Raw genomic sequence first — 25577 nt, forward strand, 5'->3', positions numbered from 1 at the left:
TAGGGTTCACCCTAAAGATTTCATTTTAGCTTAATCACCTCTTTAGAGACTCTATCTCCAAATACAGTCTTGTTCTAAGGTGCTAATGGTTAGGAATTCAACTTAAAATGTTGGTTGTGGGGGTGCACAATTTAGTCCATAAAAAGAGGTCACAGGAAAATCCAGCTGTTTAAGGTAGTTAAGTTGACGTGACAGGTTGGACATGATCTCTGTCCCGTGGTCCTGTCTCGAGGCTCCGCTGGGTGGAAGCTGCCCACCGTGGGCCCAGGCCACTGGCTGTGTGTGGGCAGCTCTGCCCTCTCGACAGAGTGGCCAAGGAGTACATTACCATCGCTGACACCTTGACATGTTTTATAGGGCGAATTCCTGCTTGTCAGCAGCTGCGTTTCTTAATCAGCTGCTCATTTATTTCTCTAAAGGCTTCTGACACTTCTGACTAGCTCCAGAGCATTTGGTGTGGCACAGACATCCGTGTGCTCTCCATTCCAAGTGCGCTCACACCCTGGGACCGTGCCAGAATTCCCAACGCCTTCCATTATTCTTAGCCTTGAAATGGTGGGAGCAGGCGTTTCAAAACCAGACTGAGGTTTTTGCAAACATATTTTGGCCTTCCTGCCTACCTATTTTTATTTCCTTCATATTTGGAAAGAGAAAATTCCCAGACATGGTCCTGGGAATCCGGCTGCTCTCAGGTCAGCCAGTTCCAGTTTCCCTCTTCTGGCCTCTGCCTTTGCAGGGGAGGCGATGCTGCGGCATTGTGCACCCTGGCTTCCCCACCTGAGAGTCCGTGGTCACCCCGCCTGGAGCAGGGCTTGGCGGAGGTAGCTCTGGCTCCAGCAGCTGCTCCTGCTGTCTTGTAATTGTGGCCCCTTTCGGATGAGCAGAGGTTCAGGGCTGTCGAGGCAGCTGCCTGGGTGAAGGGAATGTCTAGACCTGGGTCATATCCCATTGTTTCAACTGGCGTTATTTTCCCACAGGCCCGTCATCCCACCAGGCCCTAAAGACCAGCAGGCAGGTAGCTGCCAACGTCGTCCAGACTCTGCATTAGGAAAGCGGGCAGCGCAGGCCATCGGCAGGCCCTGCCATTCTTTTCCACCTCATTGAGTGTCCACTGGCCTGGGCCACCAAGAGAGACATGCCACCTTTCTTCTCAGCCACATACCACAGAGGACGCGAACCCAGAGGAAGGCTCCCTGTCCTGCTGTGTCTTTCCTGGATGTAAAGCCTGTCCTCCCTGCCTGCCTTTGGTGGTGTCCAGGTAATATCATCTGTGGCTGAAGGCAGAGGGTAATTTATCTTTTTCACTGTAAAGAGACAGCTTTGGTGGCAGTGGCCATTTGAATGAAGATGGACCCCCAGCTGGGAGAGTCTCTGTAACCCTATCCATCATCAAGAGTGCTTGGGTGTGAGTAAGAATGAAACAGCCCAAAACATTTGTTTGGCTTTTGCAAACATTTGTTCGGACATTTTCGCCCCTCTCCTGCTGTGCCTTTTCTTGGGACAGGCAATAATGCTAACTTGTTTTATCTCCTCTAGCCTTTCGAGGTGGTGGTATGCTTGAGAGTGTGTGTACTTATTTAACAAATCATAAATACTAATTTCCTTTTTCAGAACAAAGGTCACTAAAATGTCCACCCCTAAACCCCAACCAAATTGAGCGGAATGAGTACCTCGTCTGCTGTGCGGAGGAGTAGAGGCCAGTAGCAAGCCTTGTGGCTGGTTGAGGATGAGGTAGGCAGTAGCGACTGTGCCCACCTACAACTCTTTCAGGTGTGGCCGGTGGCAGGGTGCCTTCCCCTGAAACCACTGTAGGCCAGGGCCAGGTGGATGATGTTAGGTGGGTATAGCCTGGAGAATCCTGGGGCGGTGGTGAAAGTGTTTTCAGCATCCCAGAGGGGTTCTTGTGACCACCCCTGTGTTCTCCAGTGGGTAGAACTAGGATCAGTGGATGGACATTATGGTGTGGCCATTTTCAGCTCACTGTGAGGGCTGACCTCCTTGTGCAGAGCTGTCCAGCGCGGGTTGGGGACTGGGCAGTCAGAGGCTGGCTGACCACCGGGATGTGTGCAGGTGACCAAGAGCTGTTCACCTTTCTTTGCCTCTGAGCTTCCTCTTGAGACTTTCCATTTAGACTGGAGCACAGCGGCTGTGGATCCCTCCTCCTGCCTTCCCTCCTTCCCTCCCTTCCTTCTTCATTCTTTGGGATCTCTTGTTCCCTCCTTATTATTCCCACTGGGGACGGGACTCTCCGAGAGGGCTGCAGAAAGGCACAGTTGCAAGATAGAATTTCTTCGTGCTCAGTGTCCCAGCTGCTTCCCCCAGCAGCCTGTGGGTCTGCTCTCCGTGGCAACATCATCCTGGGCTGTGTCCTGCTCCTTGGGTCTCTATATGGCATCACAGCTAATGCAACAAACCCATTTGCCCTGCCTTCCAGTCTGGCCTCAGTGAGATGGAGTTTCCACATAGAGAGAGGCCAGCTGGGGATGGGGCACTTTGGGCAGGCAGCACCACCTGATGGGTTGGTCCAGTTCCCTCCAGGAAGCAGGCTGTTCCCTCAGCTGAAAGAGTCCTGATCAGGACTCTCCGTCCCTTCGATCTGCATCTGCAAAAGCCGAGGCCAGAGAACTTTCCCCGCTTTTTCTACCCACATGCAACTTCAATTCATCGCAATGTTTCAGGTTCTTTCCCACAAGTGAAGACTTTCCAGGGGAGGCAAACATTCTTTTTCAGCCACTCTTTCCTTTTTGGTCTTACCCCATCACTTTCTCCTCTACCCCACGTCTCCCTCAGTCCTGCCTCTCTCTAGGACAGAGCAGGCAGTGCGGCGAGGGGCTCGAGCCAGGAGAAGTGTGGCCTAAAGAAGAGCTCAGTGTGCAGGGGCCAGGGCATAGCAGAAGGGAATCCAGGACTCTGCAATGGGAAATAAGCCTGGATTAATGGGACCTGTCCTTTCTCCCATGTTCTGGCTGCAGGACCTCACACTCTGTCAGGTAGGGGAGCACAGTGAGCCTTTCAGAAAGCCGGCTGGCTGGGCTCCTGGCAGGACTGGATCAGCTGTGCATTATGTGCAATGGAGAAGTCTCAGCGAGAGGGGAGGAAACCAAGCCCTGAATGACTGCGTGGCCTTGTTTCCGTGAGAACTATAGTCTTGTCAGGTACTGCACTCAGAAGACCTGGCTTAGAAGTTTCTAAGAACTGAGATAAACTTGAGGTGTTATTGTGTGGTCCTGTCCCCTTCACTATTAGGTGGCCTGGATAAATTGCTGAGCATTTCTCTTTTCTATTTCTAGGGAAATTGTATTATTTTTATACTGTCACAGATTAAAAAATGAAGCCTACAATTTATGTAGTTAATTTATATGTATTTGATACTTCTGTTCATTATGTATATGCATGCTAGGGGTGTGTGTGTGTGTGTGTGTGTGTGTGTGTGTGTGTGTATAAAATTTTAAGGGGCAATCTGGGGAGTATTTTATCTGACATTCTGATGTAGCATTGATGAACATAAAGTAAGACAGTGAGTTGGTATTTAGCTGATGGGGTTCAGAGTGACTTTTTCTGACAGGTTTAGGGCCAACCTGGAGTTCGGACCTTGACCTTGGCGCCATTAGAGCCGGAGAAGCTGTGAGATAGAAGACATGGCGTAAGAAGAGAATAATCAATGGAGTTGGGGAGGAAAGGAGGCTGAGCTGTAGGCAGCCAAGGCTTAGAAGCGGGAGAGCATGCTTCTGAGCTGGGAAGGGGTCACAGTCATGGTAACTGGCATGCCGCTGATGGGCACTTGTGAGAAACACCCACCAGGGTAAGAAAAGGACTCTTTGGGGTGAGGCTAGACGGATATTGAGGAGAGGCAGGCTGGGCAGTGGTTACAGGTGCACTGACGTCGGTATAGACAGCAGGAGGCAGGGTAGAGCCTGGTAACTAAGGACAGCCATCTCCTATGGAGACCCTCTCCTATGCCAGGAGCTTTGCGTGAGTGACTCTAGTCTTCCTCACTCCCCTGGGAGTGGGGTGCGTCATAACTTCCACTTTCTGATTGAGGAAACTGGCAATGTTACTCACTGGTAAATGACAGCTGGGTAGTTGAGTCCGATTTATTTGACTTTGAAGTTCTCGATCATTTCATGCAGCCTTTGGCAGACTCAGAATGCGTGATTTCTGTGCAGGGCTTCTGAGAAACAAATGAACTCAAGTCTCTCACTTTAGAGAGAAGGCATCTGAGGCCCAGAAAAGGGAGGGGGAATTTCCTAAATCCATCATGCTGGAGAGTAAGGGAGAAGTTAGAGCCTAGTTCTCTAGACTCGTGGTCTAGTGGAATGTCAAGGTCTCAGACTTAAAACCGTGTTCTGTATTGCCACACCTGTCGTGTACGGTTTTTTGATGGTTATTATCTTTGGCAGCTCTACATTGACACGAATGAATTCTGCATGAGTTTTGAAGTTATTTTAGAATATATTTATACATTATTCATAACATTTATATAGCCAAGGGAAACCTAGAGAAATAGCTTCTGCTTTTTTGGCTGTGACCCTGCATTTTACATTGTGTATCATTATATACATATGTATGTATATATATATATATATACATTATAAATATAACTAAAACATATGTTTTCTGAAATATCTTTACTGTGTGTGATACACTTTGATATTTTCTATCCCCATCTTCTTTATTCTATTTTGTTAAAAATATGCTGGCTGTGAACCGCTCAAATCGATTTCATGACAAATCAGTGGTTCATGACCCACATTTAGAGATGCTGTGACCTAAACAATGTCTTAATCAGACATGGTTTAAGAAAGAAGTCATTACAGAGGCAATGTAAAGTTGCCAATTATCTTTGGTCATAAATGTTAAAATAGTAAGCTTTGAGTTTCATAGCATCAAAAAAGGAATTGCGGACATGTGAAAAATCAAATGGCACAGGCTTGGATTGTCTCCAGACCACAGCTGATCTGCGATGCTCCTGGTGCTGTGTGAGGCTGAGTTTTATTCTCTGCCTGCATTTCCGAACTAACTGGATAGAGCTAAAGATGTAAAAGAGAGAGGTTGCTACAATGACCAGGCAGCAGGCCCAGAGCTGGCCTCTCTCTAACCCAGGCATACTGTCTCTAGACTAAGGCTGTAGGAATTTTCCAAGGTGTGTACATCAGACACTCATCCTGTACACTGGTGTGTTATTAAGGTCTGATGCTTTATATATTCCTAGAATCGTGATTCTAGGCATCTGACTCTCTAACACTCCCCCCAAAGCTTGTGCTAATTCACTCGATATTGCCAATCGCCTTGGGTTTTCTCTATTTTATATTGCACTTCGTCTTCCGTTTTAGTCCTTTATTTCTCCGACAGGGACATGAAAAATCTTCTCCCATTGACTCCTGGAATGGCTCTTTCCATTGGCCTTCTAGCTCACAGAAACTCAGTTTTCTTCCACTCACTTTAGGATCCACATTTCATCCATTTAACCATCTATCCAACTGTCCATCCATTCATTCATCCATCCACTCATCCATCCAGAAGTGCCTGGAGTGAAACACGTCCTGTCTTCCCTTATCTGTTAGTATTTAAGTCAAGATCTGCTTGGCAAAAAGGGGGCAGCCATGTGTAGATCTAGCAGAACAACATCTCAAGAAAAGCCAATGGCAAGTGTGAAACCCTAAGACAGAAAAAGTCTGGCACATCTGAAAGATGGAAGAGGGCCAAATTGGCTGGAGCAAGGAGGCCATGAGGAGAATCGTACATGATGAGGTTGGAGAAGTGGATGTAATCAAAATATTAAACAACCAGTGTGGCATAGATGTTGACCAATCAGAACAGATATGGCAGGGTAGAGGCCAAATTATGCAGGGCCTCGCGGGTCATAGTAAGGAGTTTAGAATTCACTGTGTTGCATCGGGAAATTGTTGGAAAGCTTTTAAAAAAGGGAGCCCCATAATCAGATTTAAGATTTAAAAAGACTACTCTGTAAAAGAACATTGAGTTACCACTACACACCTATTAGACTGGCCCAAACCCACAACACTGGCACTAGCAAATACTGGCAAGGATGTGGAGCAACAAGAACTCTCACTGTTGCTGTGAATGAAAATGATACGGAAGACAGTTTGGCAGTTTCTTTAAAGACTAAATATACTCTTACCATATGATCCAGCGGTCACGCTACTCTAATGTAAACTATGGAGTTTGGGTGATAATTATGTGTCAATTCATCGGTTGTAACAAAAGGACCACTCTGGTCCCGGATGGTGACAGTGGGGAAGTCTGCATGTGCATGGGGGCAGAAGGGATATGGGAACTCTCTATACTTTCTGCTCAATTTTGCCGTGAACTTAAAACTTCTCTGACAAATCAATTCTATTAAAAAGTAAAAAGACCGCTTCAGCTGCTGTGTGAAGAGTAGATTGTGTGGGGTCGAGGAAGGAGGCAAGGAAGCCAGTTAGAAGGACCCTACAGTAGACCAGGTAAAAGATATCAGTGGCTTAGATGAATATTTCGATGATTAATAGGTGAAGAAATAATTAAATTTGGGATATGTTTGGAGGTAATGGCACCAGAACTTGCTGATGAATGTGGAATAGGAGAGGAAAAGAGTAATAAAGGGTGACTTTAAGGTCCCTGGTTTCAACAATTGTGTGAATGATTCTGTCATTGACTAAGAGGAGGACTTGGAGAACAGCAGATTTTATGAATGAGAGAGAGGAAAGAGAGAGAGAGAGAGAGAGAGAGAGAAATCTCAGATCTCTTGGGGCCATGTTAGATTTGAAATACCTACAATTATGTGGAGGTTTGGAATCATCAAAATAATGATGCTCTTTAGAACCATGAGAGTGTGAGAGATCACCCAGCAGTTAAGAAGAGATGAAAGCTGCAGACAGAGCTCTAGGTTGCTCATGCAGTTGGTGAAAACAGGGTGGATAGAAGACCAAATAAGGGTAACATCACACGAATTTAGAAAAGAACGCATTTCAATTTCCTGCTACTTAGAGATCGAGTGTGATGAGGACTGAAAACTTATTGGTGGTCCTAGCCAAACACGTATCTTTGGTAACCTCGATAAGAGCCATTTTTGTTGAGTGATAGTAATGTAAGCCCAACTGGGGTGAGTTGAAGAGAAAATAGGAGATAAGAGATTAATTACAGGATCAAGGTCCTGAGAAGCTGAGAGGAGATGGATTCAGAGCAAAGAGAATGGCTTGCTCTGCTTGGAGAAGAAATAACACAATTCATATCCGCTTGGTAAGAGAGTGAGAGAGGCCATGTGCTGAGAGTGAGTGAGTTTTAGATGTTTGAGAGGAGTAGAGAAGATATGAAATAGTTCTGTTGGGGACTCAAAAGTGAATTGACGAGGCAAGAAAGTAGAATGATTGACAGTGTGGTCATTTGTGCTTAGAAATTCAAAGCAAGTCCAATCGGCATGGTTATGATGTAATTTTCCCAGTAGTGTTGGATGGTTGGGTATAGACGCACAGGAAATGGATAGCTAGGTTTATCAAGGTTCAGGTCTTTCCAGGCTAGTGTGCTATATAGAAAAAGGGTGTAGATGAGTTAAACATGCACAAAGAGTGGAAATAGTGCTGATCAAATGACCTGAGCTGAATAAGAAGGAGGATGAGAGTGTGTGTGTTTGGGGGCTAGAGGGTGATGGTGTAAGAAAGAAGAAGGGACAATGGACCGAGCATCTCAGTGAGGTCAGAGCTGCTGGAGTGGGGGCTCTCGATTAAAGGAAGAGGCAACCAAAGAGTGGAACTGCTTGACATTTCGGAGGTGACACAGTCGTTGGTTTAAATAACTGTTTGCAAAGATATGAAATACAACCATGAAAGTTGGTAGCTGAGGTGGAATGGAGGAAAAGATCACTGAATCTCTTGAGACCAAGGAATGGAGAGAGCAGAGTGTTCAGGATGGATCATCCGGGTGGATGTTACCATTGCCAAGAATGACACGAACGTTGGTGGAGAGGAAGACAGTGAGCAAAGTGCTAAAGTCATCAATGAACGAGGTGGAATGACCAATGACAGGGAGGCCTATGAGTGACAGCAACAAGACAGAGTGGTGGGTGGTGAAGTCTAATGACTTGTACTTCAAAGGAGCAAGAGCTTTGAAAGAAGAAGAAGAAGAAATGACTTGGAAGAAGCAATGAACGGCAGAGACACCTACTTCTCTTCCAGACCCTTTAGGAGAAAAACAGAAGAGGGTTCTAGGGAAAGTGATATTTTGGGGCATAGTAAGGACATGATAAGAGAGAGAATGTCTCCAAAGGAGGTGATGATTGAGTAGACTCTGGAACGAGGGGGCATGGTAGTTAACTAGGCATACAAGACGGGGAAGGGCGTTCTATGCAGAAGGAACTCCATGTGCGAATTGCTCAGAAACCAGACAAAGCATGACATAATTAAGAAAGCATAAAGAGATTTTTAGGGCATGGACTTTGGGTAGATATGGAGAGTGGGAGTGGCAGGGCTAAGGTATAGTTTGGGGTGCCATGTTAAAGAGCTGAGACTTGGGAGCCATCGGAGGGTTTCAAACCTCTGTTTAAAACATTGTGTTTCAGAATGATCACTTGGGTGGAGATTGGTAGGAGGCTGTCGTAATCATCTCTAAAGACAACTCCGAGGGCTCATCTCCCTAGATGGGAATATTTTGACTCTCTGTTCCTGTCTCAGCTGATTTTGGGGTAATTTCCAAGGCTGAGTATTCCCACATGTATTTAGAGGATGGATTAACTCTGATTGCCTGCTAAGAAGTGGACTTTAACTCTTTGCATTCAGGAAAGGGGGTGAATGTCCACTTTCAGAGACAGAAAAAAGAAAAGAAAGGATTTTCCTTCCCATTTCTCCCGGACGGGACTTACGGCCATCAGAAAGCAAACACAAAAGAACAGTGGGTTTGAGGTTGAGGAGAGAAGACGAGCAGGTGGGAGGAGGGTGGCATCTCCCTGGTCACAGATGTGAGCATGACTCGGTTGTGTCATTACAGGCTTTTTCCACATATTTCAATGTCGATCATGCAGAGCCGTGGCCCATAGTTGGTCCCTCACTGGGCTGACACCTCCCTTCTGGCCACCATCGTCCTTTGCCAGTGGTACGTTTCTTGGGTTCTTCGCTCCCAGCAGTCATTTCTCGGAGGTCTTTTCCTCCACGTAACTCCATATCTGTTACTACGCTGTTTGAAGCAATCTGTCACGTCAGAGTTTTAAATGACCGAAGGAAGGTATTGAGTCCCTCCTTCCCCAAAAGCTAGTCGCAAACAGCTTTCTTGAACGTTTGATAATATTGAATCAGAAATTCGAAACTGAATGTCACCTCAGAAGTTCTTCTGGGTCTCTGTGTTCTGCCCATCGTTCTCTGGGCTCAGTTTCCAGAAGCCTCTCCCTCCTCCCACTCAGGCAAGGACTCTTAGAACTAGGGCTTGGGCCCCAGCAGTGAGGGTTGCTCCCTTGTCTTCGGTTGGTGGGAGTGGGGGCAATACGGAGAGGCTATGGGTGAGATACAGGAGTGAAACAGGACCCCTGAGGGCCTTGGAGGCTGGGCCACGGGGTTTAAATCTTAAAGACATGGGAGTCATATATGTATATGACTTTCCCTCATGTGAACGTACATATGAGGGAAGCGACATGATTGAAGTCTGGCACTTCCTCTGGGACAAGCCCTGGGGCAGAAGCACTGACCTTGGCATGGGATCCTGGGCAGCCTGCCATGGCGCCTTCTTTTCTGGGCCTTGGGCAAGGACTCTGTCAGTTGGAAAAATGGACTATGTCTCCCTTGGGCTGAGGTCATTATTAGTGATAATGTGGCCCCAGGGACTGAAGCTACATGTGATCCAGGCACAAGCTTCACTCCAGCCAAGGGCTCTAGTGTCTTCTTCAGGCCCTTTACCCAGAAGAGGAGCTGCTTATAAGCCACAAAACGATTTTGCCTCATTAGCTTTGCTTCAGTCTCCTTGGGCACAGGCATCAGGTGACAGCTACCAAGCTTCCCCAGCCATGGGGTCCAGGGTTGTAGAATCAAGGCTGGCTCTGAGCCTTGGCATGTAGGCCACTCTGCCAGTAGCCTTCCTGCTTCTGGAGATGGTCCAGCGCCAAGACCTGGCTAACCCTGGAGATGCTTTCTGGTGGCCAAGATGTCATGTTGATAGACACCTTCCCCATGCCCTTCTTCCCCTCCCCAATACCCGTTCCACATCAAGCCACGGGTCATCCACCACACCACACTAATGGATCCCACCTAATACCTACCCCATGGTCACAAACACACACGACATCACCCGTACAGCCCTCACATGCACACACGTTGCACAATTCTGTGTATCTCGCAGAGTTCACAGAGCACACACAGACCTCACTCAGGGTCTCAGGTGTCCCCACGTCCCACGGAACCCATGTCCTTGCGCATGCCCTCCACACCACACACAGGCTCCCAGCGACCCATGATCTGATACCTCACATTTTCTCCAGTTCCAGTTGACATGCACCTCACCTATAGGTCCCCACATGGCCGCACACGCTGTTTCCTCAGGGCACCACACAGCAAGGTACCATGTCATCAAGCTGCTGACAGGTGGTCTCCACCAGCAGCCACCCGCCCCAGCCACACATGCTTAGCCTTCTGCCAGAGCTGGGCAGCTAAGGCTGCCTGCTGGCAGGCCTGGCCAAAATTGTCAGGAGGTTGATGATGTGTCTGAAAAAGAAAAAAAAAAAAGACATGATTTGGAAAATATTTCCAGGATTTGAAAACAAATGTATGATATTTGATCTGTTCGTGATCCGTGTGTAGCACTCATGTTACTAAATACTACTTAATGGAGAAAACATTTGGCAAGAATTGTAAGTTTTATTTAGAGGTTTGGGGGAAAAAAGGCTACTCAGTGAAGAGTGAGCTGGTGTGGCCAAGAGAGATAAAAGGGGATGCACATGGAAGATTTTAGTGGCAATCAGAAACTGGGCTCTAAGCATCTCCATCGCTGAGCATTATCACCATTAAGATGACAGAAGGGGACTTGACTTTGGGTGGTGAACACACAATGTAATAAACAGATGATGTATGATAGAATCGTACACTGGAAACTTATATAATTTTATTAACCTATGTCACCCCAATAAATTTAATAACTTGTTTTTTAAAAAGGAAGGACTAGTCTAGGGCCATGCTACCCTGAACAAGCCTGATCCCATCTGATCTCGGAAGCTAAGCAGGGTTGGGCCTGGTTAGTACTGGGATGGGAGACCACCTAGGAAGACCAGGTGCTATAGGAGTAAAAAAAAAAAAAAAAAAAAAAATAAGGGATTATAAACTGACAAGTTCCTTGCAATCTATGAGATCAAACAAGAGTTGCCTCGCCTAAAAAAATGTAAAAAAAAAAACAAACCAAAAAACAAAAGAAAAAAGAAGGACTAAACTTTTTCCAAGCCGGCTTTAGCAGACCTGCTCCGTCTTGGTGCTTCCTCCATTCACCTGTAGGTGGCGTCTTCCAGCTGACCACGCTGTGGCAAGCCAACCAACACCGGCATCCTCATGAGAAAGAAAGACATCGGCTGAAGGAGCCGTGGAGTACCTGAGGCCTTCCTCTGCCTCTCCCAACACTGCTGGTTTTTAAAGTCCAACCCTAGGCCACCTCCCAGGACGCCTTCCTAAACTTCTCTGTTTTTGATGCACCTTCTCAGATCTCCCTTCTCATCAATAGCCTGGATTCTGGAATGTGGCAATGCATCCAGCATTATTACATACCTGGAATTGAGCTGGAGCTAGAGGAGAGACCATTAACCAAGACAGACAGGCTTCTTGCTGCTGTAGGGGACAGAGATGTCCAATAGCAATAAAACATGTACAGCGGAATGCTGCAGAGAAGTGAAAAGTATTTGTATTTGTATAGTATTTGTGTAGTAACTCTCAGGGAACAGGAACTGTTATAGGAGAGACCGATGTTATTCTTTATAACAAAGAAAAAAGGGAAAGAGTAGAAAAAACACAATTATGTATCTGTGAAAGTGTCATTAACCCCCGAGTCAGTTCAGCATTTTCAAATTCACAGATCTTGGCTCCTAGAAGAAGTACAATTCTTTCTCTGATTCTGTGACAGCTTCTGGAGCAGGTGTCCGAACCTTCCTAAGGGCAAATACCCTTGGAAAGTGGGACTGGACAGACACGAGCTACGTCGTGCTGGGATGCCAGGGTGCTGGTCCCACGCTGTACTAAAGTGAAGCAAAAGAGAGAGACTTACTTCCCGCGTCGTGGACCCAGCGAGATATGCCTCTCACAGCTGGACCCTGAACCGCCCTGTTCTGGGTGGAGAAGACCAGACAGAAAGGTTCCGGGGACTTTTCTCCAAAGAATAGATGAATGATCTTTGAAGGATGGTCTGTGCGCATGGGTCGAGAAACCCTCAGCCGTTCTGAGGATGGATGGTGATCCTTCTCCTTCTTCTACCCTGAGGGGGGCTTACCGTGAGAGAGAATGAGTTCTCACCGATGCTGAACGCTGCACGGATGAAAGCAGGGTCACTTCGTCACAATCATGTCCCATATTCTATAATTCATCCACGCGCTGCCTTTTATTCTAGAGCGTGTGTGTTTATTGGGGGAAATGTCTGCTAAGCTTTAGAATCTTACAATCATAGACCCTGTGGGCCGAAAATAGCCTCAGGGAATCACAAATCTCACAGTTTTATTTTGGATAGTGACTTGAGGCCCGGGAAGGAGAAAGAACTTGCCCAAGATCACACAAGTTAAGGGCAGAGATGGGACCCAGGCCTCTTGCCTCCTTGGACAGGGCTCATTGGCTTTGCCTAATTACCCCCCAAATCCATCCCGATCTGGAGTCAGTCTCTGGCCATGGCCCTAACAGCATTCCGGAACCCAGTTGTAAATCCCCGAGCCCTGCAGCCACTCTGCTCTGACATTTGTTGGGTTTTACTGCCAAATGCTGCTGCTCAGAGATGCCATCTCCGGAGGAAGAAATTCTTGAAAGAGACACCCTCTTTCCCCCTTCCCAAATTAGGAGTTAATTAGTACCAAAATGTGCACGGAGGTGGGGAGTGCATCGACTGGACTGGCCTGCCACTGGGTCCCCAGAGCAGAGACATGTCACATTTGGAAAGCACCTAATTGTGCCTGCGTCTCTGTTTGGAGAAGGGAGTCTCTAGGTCTGGGCCAGGCACCCTCAGGGACGGATCTGTTAACTTGCTGTCACCTTCTTTTGAGATACCATCATCTTGTAACTCTGAGCAATAAAACGAGTAATTGTGGGCCTTTTGAAGCGAGGCTGTGTGCCCTGGACAGTTTGTTTACTGAAAGGCCTCCAGTGGGCCTGGTGGCTGGCCCCATCACCCCGTCATCCATCTGCCTGTTCTTCCAGCTCCCATTCTTAGCTTCAAGCTCACAGGGGCCCCCTCTTTCCATCCCTCTTTTTTTTTTTTCCTTTTTTCTTTTTTGCTCCCAGAGCTCTACATTTTAGAAATAATTCTTTTCGCCCGAAAGTTTAGCTGTTTGGTCTGATGAGGCTTTGCTTCCTCAGAGGTGTTCGAGGAAGGGCTGGCTTCGTCAGCTGAAATGCAAACCTTCCTGGTGAAAAGCCCCTCCCCCCGCCCCCCCATTCCATCCTCCAGGCTGGCCAACTCTGAGTGTGGATAGGGCTGGGGCTTAGGGCTGAAGGCGGCACCCTTGGGAGGGCAGCCATGCCTCCCTCGTTGGGCTCGAAAGGCGTATGCATTACTCAGAATTTAAATGAAGGTCTCAAAAGACAAAACTAATTAAGATTTACTAAGGCTGCCATTGTCTGATAATTCAATACCAGGTCATTATTAGAACCATATTTATTGAGGTTTAATCATTATGAAGCAGATCGCTCTGGCATAGCTGTCAAACCGCACAAAATGTGTTCTTAATAATTAATCAGTACAGTATCTTGTCGTTGTAGCATTCATCTTAAGCTTGGGTGTATTTTTAAAGGGACACCGTATACGTACTTTTGAAACGTCGTCTTTTGTTTCTAATAACTCTTCAGACCCTTTAAGCAACGGGAAAGGAAAAAACAGATTCCTCCATAAATTCCACCCCTGAGCTGCTCACCGTAAACAAGGCCTGGAATGTGATTGAAGCCTTTCTGGGAGCCGGGGCCCAGTTGCTGACATTTTATTTTTCAAAGGCAGAAAGAAAAACAAAACAAAAAACAAAACAAAACAAAAAACAAAGAAAGAACTCATGCTGAGTGTTTGTTTTCCTTGTGCAGAATCTCTAGGCACCACGGGGATGGTCGGCCAGGCATGGGGCTTGTAGCCTGGGATGTCCCTTGCAGACACTGGGCAAAACTGCTCTCTCTGCCTCTGCCCACACCGTCCAAAGGCTGGGTTCTTAGGTGAAGCTGTGGGTCTCGGCCAGCGAAGCCTGCATTCTGACTGCTTTCCCCTGCTCGGGCTGGCCAAGGTCAAGGAAGAGCTGGGCTTTATCTCCCCCGGTGCCCCCAGCTGACCCTGGCTACCTCACAGATGGGTGGTGAGGATCAGATGAAGTCACCTACATGAAGTCACTTTCCATTCTGTTCAGCGTCTTTCCTTAGCCCACAGCTGGGAGATTGTTATCAGTTTACTATTCAGATTGTTGTTGTGTTGATGCTTAAAAGTGCAGGCTCTGGACAGAGCTGGCTTGAGTCCCAACCTGAGCTTCGATGCAAGCCAGCCGTTTGATCCTCAGGAAATCGTTTATCTGTTGCAGGTCTCCGCTTCCTCTCCTCCAGGTTGGGGATGATATTTGTGCCTCCCTCACAGAGTTCTCATGGGGATCAACGAGGTGATCCATGCCAGGAACGTTCGAGCCCTTGGTGAGTGTATTCCCCGTTGTCGTCAGTGGACGAGCTCCTGTGGCCCCTTCCTCGCCCTCCCCTTGGCCTTAGAGTACACTGCCGGGAGCATTGCCAGGTGGAAGGCCCTGAGCAACCTTGCCACAGTCACAGGAGGCCCTGAGGCTTCTGTGGCCATCTTCGTTTCCACCCGCTCTTGTTTAAGGCAGTGGCTCCCATCCATGGACTATTTTGTCTCCCAGGGGATGTTTGGCAATGTCTGGAGACAGTTTTGATTGTTGCGACTACGTGGGGGTATTGTGGGCATCTAGAGGGTGGTGGCTAGAGATGCTGCTAAGTGTCCTACAGTGCACAGGACAGCCCTGCAACAAGGAGTTACTGGACCCCAAATATAGTCTGAGACTAAAGAACCGTGTTCCAAGGGGCTCAGACTTCTCCTTGCCAGGAAGTTCTGTGTAAAAGAGCCCGTGCCCACACTCACGGACAACGTCCTCAGGGGGGTTGTGGGGGTTAAATAATCCGAGGACACTTCAACCTTAGTGCAGTAGAACAGGACAGAAAGCGAAGTTCCGTGTTGGTTAATTCCGCCGCCTCCTATGACCGCAGATCCAGCGGGAGGAATGAGGACAGTCTTCCACTCTCTGCTCCAGCTCTCCACTCTCCGCCTGGTCAGATGACAGGTCCTTACTGTGCTTTGCTGTCCCCAGTGTTCTCACGAGGCTGCTGGAAAGCTAGGAGCTGTTCTGTGGCTTTCCACATCAGCTTTCGGAATCCCAGACTTCCCTCACTCTCTCCATGAGCCTTTTATAGGCGCCTAGATTCTTGGTTTGGACTCTGACCTTGATAATGGGCTCCATTTCCCCTGGGTGCTGTCAGGGAGAATTCTGACGTGTGGTCCAGAGAGTCATTCCCAGTACTTACACTCCTGTGGGGGCTGCCAGACCCCAGGAGACCTGCAGTCCAGAGCTCACTTTTCCTCTGGAACGACTGTCTTCATCCCCAGCCAGGTTAGCTGGAGAAGTTATTTCCTGCAGCAGAGGATCCTCTCAGGGTGAAATTCAAGGTCTAAAAGAGGACAGCCAGTCCTGCTGCCCTAGAGGGCTTTGCAGATGGACGAATTAGAGTTGAGCCCCTCGGCCTGAGTGGGGCACGTGCCTACTCAGTTCCCAAGGGGAAATCCGCAGTGTCGGCTCAGGGATCTCTGCTCTCCCCACCCCGAGGCTCTTACCGAGGCAGGATGTAATTCAATGCAAAAATGACTTTTCCCTTCCCTGCTTCCCTGTGGCCTGGGTCTAGGAGAGAAAGAGATGGTTATATCACCACGCTCCACCTACGCTCAGAACCTACCTTCCTTCAATGAGGCAGGGAGCATCAGATGTTCCGCCACACTCGTAAGGCCCTTTATGACCCCACTGCGTTGTCCCCTTCTGTGAGATCTAAGCGAGGCAGTTGGGTAAATACTCTCTGCAGATAAGGAGATGGGCTCCGAGGACAAATGCTTTACCCAGGGCTGCACAGCTAATGAGGAACAGAGCCAAGGCTCAAAGTCAGGGCTGCAGTCACACCTGCAATGGCCTTGGAAGGAAGCCAGGGAGACCTAGAGACAGTATCACTCTGTCCTGGGTGGCGCATTTAATAGGACCCCTTTGGCCTTCGTGTGACTCTGCGCCTCTCCGATAATGAATCGGCCGAGTCGAAGGATCGTGTCCATCTCAAACCTGTGTCCCGCTTCCCCCTTCCATGCTTTTGGTCCCTGAGACATCGGAACTCCCTACCACCAGGGGTCGTGAGCCTGTCTCCAGGGCTTGTGTAAGCTTCTTTTTGGGAGGGCAGACCTGAGGGCTGAGATGTGTACCCCCAGGCTCCAGGGAGGGCCAAGGCGTGGCTGCTTGTGGAGGGGCAGACAGAGTTTGTGTGGGTCACTGACCGAGGTTACTGACTAGGGGTGGGAAGTGAGGTGGGCGGGTCAAGGGCTGGAGGCCAGGGGCTGGCTTTCCTTACGCTGCCATGTTCTCGGGCATTCCTCCAAAGAGTCTGAAAATTCCACCTGGAAGCTGGCCATCCAGGTTGTTCTGATGAGATACTTGTCAAGGCAGGAGGAGAGAATTCATTTATTGAACAGTTTGTTGGAGGGATTCACTAAATCATGTTAAATGTGTATCCTAGGGTGAGAGGGCTTCTTTCGTATTTTAGCCTCGGGCCTCGCAAACGTTAGGGGTGGGTTCAGTGGCTGTGGGCTCGGTGGCTGTGGGCCTGGTACAGCTCCTCAGGGCAGGCTGGGTCCTTCAGGGTCAGGGGCCCGCCGTCTGTGTGGTTTCACCCCGTGCCGGGCACCCCAGACTTTTACCTTTCCTTGAACTCACCTCACCCCTTCACATCTCCGCTCTTTCCTGTGTTCGTCATGCTTCCACGAAGAACACAGACTCCTGGCTCACTCCCATTCATCTCTCAAAGACTTGTTCAAGTGTGACCCCCTTTTAACACATTTATTAATATTCCCCTTCCCACCTCACCCTTGGCGTAAATAATTGTTCCCACTTTTCCAAACTCCCATTGCACTTGGTATAAATTCAACCAGTGTTGATGTGGGAGCTTGAAAATGTGCTAGCGACACACTTCTCTCATAAAAGCTATTTATATGTGACAATTATAATTATTTAAGAGTCTAATTTTCCTGCTAAACTATTATTTTCTAACTTTTTTTGTGAGGGCCACAGAGCCCTTGGAGAGTCTGCTAAAATCCAGACCCTTTGCCTAGAAAAGTACACAGATATGCAATTTTGCATACCATTTTAGGGCATTCAGAGCACCCCGGGGTGTACAGAACCTGGATGCAAAATTCTGCTTTTCACTATAAGTTATTGGATGTTCTGTCTGGTTTATCATCATGTCCCTGATACCTAGAAAAATAGTTTCCAGGGAGTAGGGGCTCAGGGGGTATATGTGGAGTGAAGGAATGATTTTCCCAGGTGACTTAGCTCTCCTGTGGTGGTGAGTTCTGTGATCTGAGAACTCTAACATCCGGGGTGTTAGAGGCTTTATAATCTACACTGAGAAGCGGCTGGAAGGGCAGGGGAGGGGCGGGCAGAGGAGCGAGGCCACAGCGGGTTACCTGAGGGAATACATTGTGAAATCTCCTTGTAAAAACAGTCACTGAAAGGGATTCAGGCGCATTGTTGGAGTCAAAAGAATAGGAAAGCTTCTGGAACCTAACTGAAACCGTATGTAGCCACATATTGTTTTTTCCCAGAAAAGGATCCTAATTAGGTCAATTCCATGTTGTCCTTATGGTATTGGGCATATAGTAAAGTGGGCCCTCAGTGGTACACAAACAGCCTGCATTTCTGAGAAGGATGGAGGGGGAGTGGTGAGACCACCTCGAAAAAGACCCCCACATTAAAACAGAATCGATTTGTCACAAGCACTGGGATCTGGTGAGCAACACTCAGCGCTGACTTACCTATTACTAAACACTCAAACACAAAAACCTTAACCTCAGCAGTGACTTGGCCGAGCCTATATCAAATAGGGTAAGTGTCTTGCTTGGTCTGTTCATCTCACGTGCTCTGAGGTCTATTTTCCCAATCGCTACGTGGCACCCTCTCTTCAGAGAAGATCTGAGCTTTTCGTGCACATCCTAGCATGGAGGGCTTTCAGCAGCAGTTGTCCTGGAAGCCTAGTTTGGTTTCAGGATCTAGGTAAGCAGTGCTAGTCTGCAAAGGGAACAATTATGTTCCCCCAAACACACAGAAGCATCAGAATTCACAGCATGCACTTTACAAGGGCAATAAAGTTTTATATGCAGCTCAGTGAAATACCTAATACAGCCAATTATCCACCAAAATAAACTGATGGGAGAGAGAATGGCTATATTTGGCTCCGACTTAATTATTTTGCATTTGAACTTCTCAATTCCATGTAATAAAATTTCATTCCGCCCTTATTTCCTGGTTAGGTTACTTAATCTCGACTCCTGTAACTGAGCCCTTGAGTGGAGGACACTGTCCAATGTCAGCGGTAAGAAAATGTGAAAGGTTTGACATCAATTACAACATTACACACAACATAAAATTTAACAACTAGAATCAGGCTTTCATTGCTCTTTAAAGAGACCGTATGGCTTTTTAAGATCTAAAAATTAATCAGTTTCTAAGAGTCATACCTTTGTGGAAGTCCTCGATCTTACTCTTAGCTTGAGATGTAGGAAGGAATCTCTCTGTCTCCCTCCCCATCTCTCTCTTTGACTGGAAAAATGTCTCCTCCTTCATTTAAAAATGCAATTTAAATTTTTGAGTTTGCATTTTTCTAGGGAAGCAGAGAGAAAAGGTGAAGGGTATTGAAATGGAATGGTTCTTCAAGGCAGGTAGAATTCTGGGGAGACCATAGTAAAAACACAAGAACTTACATTTGGCTGTGAATGAGGCACTCTGGGCAGCAGCTGGAGTGGCCACACCAGGAAGGCTCCTGAGGCCCCTCCTTTGTGGCCTGTGTCAGAATCGGTGTAGCAACCACTCCATCGCTCCTTGACACTTGATCATCTTGTAAAACATGACATGTAATTCAGCAGTTTTGGTCCATAATGGGCTGACGTGTGGCAAGCACGGGGTAAATGACCCCTCTTCTTTAATAAGTGTGGTCAGCCCCAGGTCAGGCCAAGGGTCGCAGGCAGGCGTTGGGGCAGCTGGGCAGCCGCCGTGTGTTCTGGCAGAGCACAGGGACTGCCCTGGGTAAAGGATGGGGCTGACTTTTCAGGCGGGCAACAGACAGCCAGGGGATTTGTCTGCTTTCTTCCTGCTTTTCTCAAAGGCGGACGATGTACAAAGGCAGATGAGAAGCTGCTTGAGCTCAAGGTCTATATTCTATTGGTGTTTGGATCTCTAGCCTAACTCAGAGCATGGGCACACTGAGAAAGTGAATGAATGAATGAATGCATGAATTACTGTGTCAATAGTGATGGAGCATCACCTCATTGCTCTGATAATGATACCCTGATCTTGTCATGGAAAGGCACGAATCTGGAACTTTCTGTTAACCACAGGTCAAGGCCCGAGTGCTCCTTGGGGCAAGAGGGTGTGTGCCAGGGTGTGTGTGTTGTGTGTGTCTATAGCTAGGGGTAAGGCGGGGTGGGTGGGGGGTTCTTGAGTGGCCACAGCAGAGTCCATCCTGACGTGTCTTGTTCCTGGACCCTCTCTATATTCTCTGCTCACTTTGGAAGAAATAGGCATTTCCTCCGTGTGATGTCCTTCCCTGTTGGTACCTCCCGCTAGGCATGTCATTTTCTCTGCCCATCAGTGCTGTCCAAAGTGCATCAGGCAATCACATTCTGCCCTAACATGTTCATGCGCTTTAGACGAGGTGTGTCCCAGAAATCCCAATAATCGCTGTGACCTTCCAAGTACCGTGTCCTCTTAGGAAGACTTGAGGACAAAAGCTGGCTTATTTGATAACGGTCACATGTTATTACACGTTATTACATGGAGACAAACCGTGGGCGGGGTCTGGCCTCCATTACCTAAGGTTCAGCCCTCCGTAAGGGTCAGTGTTGGGGTTCTTCTTTTCCCTTCCGACTTCAACTTTTACAAGAAAAAGGTGAACAGCGGCGAAACTCTCTCTTGTCAAAGATTTAGTCCAGAAAGCAATTTCTAGGGTATGCCTTGGGGGCAGTTCACAGGCCACTCCCCTTCTTTGCTTCCAGTCTGTTCAGTGGGGCTCTGGGAAAAGAGTGCCCTGCACCCGAGCAAGTGCGGAGGCACCCCCACCCAGCACCAGGCCAAGGCATTTTAGGAAGATTGCCAATGTGTCATGAAGGGTGAGACAGCAAGAAGTTTAGGCTTAGACCACAGATAGCCAGGAAATGACATTCACCCCTAGTACACACATACATACACGCACACGCACACACGCGCATGCAGAAAATTCTTTTAAATAGACTTTATTTTTTTAGAGCAATTTTAGGTTCACAGAAAAATTGAACATAAAATGCCAAGGCGTGAATATTCACTGACACATCATTATCACCAAAGCCCTGAGTTTATATTAGGGTTCACTCTTACTGCTCATTCTATGGGTTTTGATAAATGCATAATATATATCCACCATTTGAATTTGGTTATTATGGTTTTTTTGTGGTCCTTTTAAAAATTTTTAATTACAGTTGACATTTAATATTATATTAGTTTCGGGTGTACAACGTAATGTTTCGACATTTATATAACTTATGAAGTGCTTCCCCGATAAGTCTAAATTGTTTTTTACAAAAGGTAGTTTTGGCAACAACCTCCATCTTTCCTCCCAAATAAATTACAAAAGTAAAGAAATCTTGCTATTTAAAATATTTTAATTAAATAATCTAATATGTGAATTTATCGATATTCTTCTTGGAATCATATTAAGTCGCTGATGGAATAAATAATGACTATAGACAGTGGTGGTATTATCCATTAGAAAACATTTAATTCACAGCTGGGAAAATTAGAGGCAACAAAACCATTTTTATTGCCACACATCACAAATCCCCCACATAATTTTATGAGAAAGGTCATTAAACTTGTAGCTACTGCATTATCTTTTTCCTTGGACCATTTCTGAAACAACATTAGTTTTTCACACTTCTTTACATCTCAAACATTAAAAAAGCCTTAATCGATGCTTTTACATAAAAAGCAAAGGGCTAGGTTTCCCATCATAAAACGTTATGTTGTTTACACAAAAACTGCAGCTAACCTCATAAAACTCCAGTGATTTCCCAGTGGGGTCCTGCAGGGACACTTGGCTCTGCTAGACGTCACACTGATTTCTAGAGCTGAAGCAAAGCAAACTTCCTATGGAAAGCTGCTCTCGGCTCTGGCCGTTGCTAATCAGACTTTTCAGTTGGGGACACACGGAACAGGCATCTTCTCTCTGTTCAAAGTCTCAAACAGGCAACTCTGAGCAGCTAGGAAAACAAATGAAAGGTAGAAAAATTCCATGCGGGTATCAGCAGTTCTCACAGAGCACCCTTGCCCTCATCTCCATGCTTTTGAGACTTGAGTTCCCACCACGTAGAACTCTCTGGAACCTCTGCTAGATCCTTGGGACCTGCCTCCAGGACGACTCTCCCAGACAGAGAGGGGAAATAAGGGAAAGACCAGCCCACCGGTGTCACGCTTTCCTTGAAATCACAAGTTCTTTCAAAATCTTTCATTAGATGTTAGAGACTCTTAAAATATTAATGAAAAAGAGTTTAATCTTTGCTTCCTAAAGTTGAATAAATCGATCAAGCCAGAATGTTTTGAAAAGCTAAAAGTCACTGACAGTTTTCAAATGTCTGGTTTTCTAATAAAAATCAGGATATTTAAAAGTGAATTGCTCGCTTCCTTTGTTAGGATAAAGACAGGAACATCATTTTTATAGTTTGAAGTTTGAAGATTGTGTATTGTATTCATGTGTCATCGCAACACTTATTTTGCAACTTCAGGGAATGCGTTGCTTCGCATAGAATAATTGTACAAATAAAGGATATTTTAAGAATTGCTCCATTTGTTTATCTTTACCCCTGTGGCCTCTTTCTTTGTGGATAATCACTCAAGGATCTCATTAGATCGCCTCTTACCATACCGGGCAGTTGCAGGAAGGACAGCAGAGTGTGTTTGCTCTTGGGAAAATTGAGGCAAGAATGATTTACTTGTATTATATGATTCCATGATGTATAAATGTTGAGCACTTTGGGAACTCAACATGGCTTCTTTCAAGTCAGGATTAGAACATGGGCTTTCCGAGTCCAGAGACGTCACTCTTAATCATTCTGCAATGTAGCTCTCAAGGGAGGGAGGGGAATTGGGCCTTAGTCCTCTTTGAGATAAATTCAAAATCTGGTTGAGGATAGAAAACAGAAATGCATACATGATAACTAATGATACGAGGTAATAATTGATGAAATGATGTGGTTGACAAATATTGATAATAAACAAAGAGGCTACAGTTGTCAGGAATGGTTTACTGGATGACCTGGGACTTGATCTAGGCTTCGAAAGATTAATATGATCTTGCTAGGCGGAAGAGATAGGAAAGGCCAGTGAGGATGAGGACCAGACAGATCATGAAGGAGAGAAGAGGAGCTTAAATATGGAAAAATAGGCCAGGGTCAAATTATGGAGGATCTTCAAAGGCAACCTGAAGATTTGGGAGAGGTTGGAGTAGATGCTCGCCAATTCCTACTCTCCTCATTCTCATTAAAACAAAAAACCATCACAACATTGCTGTGCTAAGTGATAAAGATTCAAAGATGAGAGAGAGAAATTCCAGCTGTGCCATTAAAGCTTGAGCACTCTCCTGTGTGCCTGGCCTCCAATGAATGGTTAATGAAAAAAGAGTGAATGACTATATGCTCTAAAGATCTCACAGGCTAGTGGAGAAGACCAGTGTATCCGAATATTTTACAAGGGAGTCTTAAACATAAAGAACTGCGAAAACTAGAAGACAAAGGGTGATTAACTGGATAGGAATAGAGGAAGAAAAGCTTAATAGAGGAGGTGGCACCTCACTAAGTCAGTACTGCTCTGTAGAACAGTCTGCCGCAAGAGTGGAGTGGGGAGATGGAAGGAGAATCTGAGGATGAACTTGGAGGCCTAAGGAATTCTGGATCATGGTGGTCCTTCGAGCTGTGCTAAGGGGCTTTGACTTACACTGTGAGGAATCGGTAGAGACCAGAGTCTCCCCAAAGTTAGTGTGGGCCAGCACTACCTAGGGAGCTTCTTAAAACTGAGACGCAGGCCTACCTCAGCATTCATGACTTAGTTGGTCTAGAGTTGGGCCCAAGTTCTGCATTTCTAACAAGGCCTTAGATGATACTGATGCTGCTGATCTGGGGACCACACTTTGAGACCCATTGGTATAGAGGGTGGTTTAGAACAGGTGAGAAACTGAAGATAGAGAGGCCAGTCAGGAGGCAATGGTCCACATGAACAAAGATGCTGCTCTGACTTTCCAGGGAGCTGCTGCTCAGAGCGATTACAGTGCCAAGACTGGAACCTATATATTCAGACTCTTTCTCCATTGCTCCCTGATGAAGAATCCTGGCCCAATAAGCGCATATGTTATTTAAAGCTCGGTTTTTATTAGCGAATGAAATAATTTGGATTTATATAACTAAGAAGAGTATATGTAAGGATTTTATTTTACGTTTTAAAGAATTTTTACTGTTTCAGAGTATGGTGTGAGAGTCTTCATCTGAAATCCACAGCCCTGGGGTCCTTGAAAGTGAACCTGGTCTTGCTTTAATCAGATGTTCGCATTAAACAAAAAACCTCCATGATTCCTCCAAAAACATAGAAAGACAAGAGATGCTAATCGGATGACCTCCACCTTGGCTTTCAACTACTACTGTCCTAGAGGGAAGCTATTTTCACAATTCCATGAAGGCGATTCTGAAAGCTGAAGGGAGTTTGACATGGGAAGATAATTCCCAAAATGGTGAAAAGAAAGATTTCATTATTTTGTTGCCTTTTTTTTTTTCCCCCTTTCGATAACAAAGGATTTGGTGGAGTTTGTTATTTGGCAGTGCATGCTTGGGCCGAAAACTTTCATTTCTTTTGCCAAGCTTCCTAAAAATAGTCTTTCTTCAGGCGAGGGCCATCTCAACATTAGCCACGTCCATTCGAAGCACGGCATGTTTCGTGAATGTAACTGCCTATTAACCTGAAGATTTCAACTGCAATGAGACAAAGAATGTGGAATTATACTTCTCCAAAGTTATGAGCTTGTTCTTGTTTTGTGTATGTAACAATAAGTCCTTTCAAGACGTGACACCATGGCAGTGAGTGGTGAAATCCGATACCTGGCAAAAATACAATGGAATTATATAATACCAAAAAAGTCAATTGTTTTCCCCTTTGCTAATTAACTCCTTTGAGCGGGGGATGAGGTCAGCGGGTGGCTTTTGTTCTCCAGCTTGTTTCCATGCCGTTTTAGGCACTGAGTAGTGCATTTTTATAAATGGAAGAAGGTGTCTAGTGACTAATGGAACAGACCCTGGAAGAGTCACTGCCATGGCTTGGTAGCAATGTTACTGACTTCATGGAATTTGTTTTTCCTGGGATCCTGCCCATCACTTGGGCTTAAGCCAATAAGCATGCCCATGGCTGAGTTCTTATTTTCTTTTAGAGACCTTTGTACGATGGTATATAATAGGGCAAAGGATCACAGGATCCTTTAAGGAAAGATTTTTTTCCAGCTATAGGCCTGAGATTTGAGATAGAGTGGGATGCACAGCCACTCAGTGCAGGAGTTGTCCTTATCTTACAGAAGAGGAAACCAAAGTCTAGAGGAAAAAATTATCGCATACAAAATAAATCAGCTGGAAGGTGGTAGAGATAAGAATCAAATTCAGTTCTATCTCTCTCCAAAGCTCAGCCCTGCCCACTGTGTATCGTATTACTTTCAGTGGTGTAGAAAGGGGCTATCAATAGGGTTTCCCTTATGGATGATGTCCTCAAAAGACAATAAGAAGTAGTTTAAGACTTACCTAATGATGTACTGGTTTGTTTTCTTTCTGCTTTTCCTAGGTCTTCTGTAGTAATTACACCTTACTTTCATATAATTTTTAGGATGCTTTTAAAAGAAACGAGGAGGAAGAATGGTGGAATGGTAGACACTGAGGCCATGTTGTCTATGTGAGATTGACCAGGAGGATATACGTATGACCCCAGGAAAGAGAGGGGCTCCTTGAACAGGAAGCAGAAAAACCAAACCATAAAGCAAACGATAAATACATTTACCAACATTAAAATTACAGACTTCTGCATGACA

The 25577-nt window shown here is 46.2% G+C and overlaps 1 long non-coding RNA gene and 1 pseudogene across 1 annotated transcript; both read left to right on the top strand.

Moving 5' to 3' along the window:
* Positions 1-1136: 1136 nt before the first annotated feature.
* LOC120621929 (uncharacterized) lies at positions 1137-25536 on the top strand. The gene is made up of 3 exons (XR_005658348.1): positions 1137-1258; positions 14708-14813; positions 25390-25536. It is a non-coding gene; the product is annotated as an uncharacterized LOC120621929 (long non-coding RNA).
* Positions 11136-11254, top strand: LOC120622212 (uncharacterized; annotated as a pseudogene).
* Positions 25537-25577: the final 41 nt, after the last annotated feature.

Source organism: Pteropus medius, unplaced genomic scaffold, assembly GCF_902729225.1.
Source record: "Pteropus medius unplaced genomic scaffold, Ma_sr-lr_union100, whole genome shotgun sequence".
NCBI classification, from domain to species: domain Eukaryota; kingdom Metazoa; phylum Chordata; class Mammalia; order Chiroptera; family Pteropodidae; genus Pteropus; species Pteropus medius.